Source organism: Pan paniscus, chromosome 6 (assembly GCF_029289425.2).
Source record: "Pan paniscus chromosome 6, NHGRI_mPanPan1-v2.0_pri, whole genome shotgun sequence".
NCBI lineage: Eukaryota > Metazoa > Chordata > Mammalia > Primates > Hominidae > Pan > Pan paniscus.
The window spans coordinates 185,899,849-185,901,447 of record NC_073255.2 but is presented as its reverse complement, the minus strand read 5'-3'; the positions used below and the strand labels follow the sequence as shown (position 1 = coordinate 185,901,447).

The 1,599-nt window shown below is 42.6% G+C and overlaps 1 non-coding gene across 1 annotated transcript; it reads right to left on the bottom strand.

Annotated features, from left to right (window-relative positions):
- Nucleotides 1–1,103: 1,103 nt before the first annotated feature.
- On the bottom strand, nucleotides 1,104–1,175 carry TRNAC-GCA (transfer RNA cysteine (anticodon GCA)). Its single transcript has one exon. It is a non-coding gene; the product is annotated as a tRNA-Cys (tRNA).
- Between the last annotated feature and the right edge of the window lie 424 nt (nucleotides 1,176–1,599).

Genomic DNA, 1,599 nt, shown 5'->3' with positions numbered 1-1,599 from the left:
ACTCAATATACCCATGTAACAAATCTGTACATGTACCCCTTGAGTTTAAAATTTAAAAATTTTTAAAAAGGTCATCACTAGTTCGTGTATTCAACAAACATTTATTGAGCTCCTGCCTGTTCCAATCTGTGTCATGTTCTGTGAACCCCTAGCTGATGAAGACTTTGTTTTGGCAGTCAAGGAGCTCATGGGCCAGAGAACTGTTCCCACTGCAGATATATACAGAGTACCCAAGGGACAACATGATCATCATCCTAGTCTCAGGCCTCCAGGAGAGGTCTCTGCACGCCAGGCCAACAGCTCTTTTGAGCTTGAGCTTATGTGCAGACCAGCAAAGAAAAATTTTCTTGTTGATATCTTTGTCCACAGCATGGGGGAAGGGAAAGAGAAGTGTATTTGTTTGTTCTCACACTGCTATAAAGACATACCTGAGACTGGGTAATTTATAAAGAAAATAGGTGTAATTGGCTCACAGTTCTGTGGGATGTACAGGCTTCTTCTGGGAAGGCCTCAGGAAACTTACAATCATGGCAGAAGGGGTGTGAGAAGCAAGCACATATTCACATGGCCGGCAGGAAAGAAAGAGAGTAAAGGGGGAAGTGCTACACACTCTCAAACAACCAGATCTCATGAGAACTCACTCGCTATCACAAGAACAGCAAGGGAAAAATCTGCCCCATAATCACCCCCCACTAGATCCCTACCCCAACACTGGGGATTACAATTCAATAAGAGATTTGGGTGACAACACAGAACCAAACCATATCAAGAGATTGCAAGGGCTTTGGGACTAGACCTTCAGTGAGGCTAATTGTTGAGAAGGAACAATACTCAGTCCAGCTCTGCTCAGCACATCATTATTGCAGTGGTCTAGCATCTCTTCCTGTCTTTTCCTCCAACTCAGACATTGCTGGGCCAAACTAGATATTTTTTTTCAGATTTCAGCCTGACCATATCACTCCCTCTGGTGGACAGTTGTTGATTCTTTTTACCCAGCATCCATTTCTCCCTCTTCTTAAGCTTCTTTCATTGTTTCTCCTTCATCTCCTTTTTTGTCTCAAATACTGTCTCCCAAAAGATGCATTCTAGAAGTGAAGAAAACTAGGGGGCACCTGGATTTGAACCAGGGACCTCTTGATCTGCAGTCAAATGCTCTACCACTGAGCTATACCCCCTGCTGCCATTATGTTTCCTATTAATATTATTTCAGCTTTGGAATCGTGTTGTATTAACATGATGGTAAGTGGCAGAGATTAAATTTCAGCTGATAGAAAATAAAATATAATGTAAATATCAGACAAGAAGCTGACTTCCAGGAACTCAAATGTTCTCAGGACTCTCTCCCTGTAGCTTTATTCTTTGGTTCCCTCTTAAGTTAGCTTTAATGTCTCAAACCCAACTCTCCACGCAGCTGAGACCCTGCCTCCAACATTTGTAGGTTCATAGCTCCACACTTTGATTGCCAGAGAGAAAAAGACTTGAGTCTAAAAAATTCTAGAGAAGGACTCTGGTTGGTTTGGCTTGGGTTCTGTGCCTATCCATGAGCAGCCACTGCCACCAAGGATTAAGATATGTAAGGGGTATAACCATTTCAGGAGT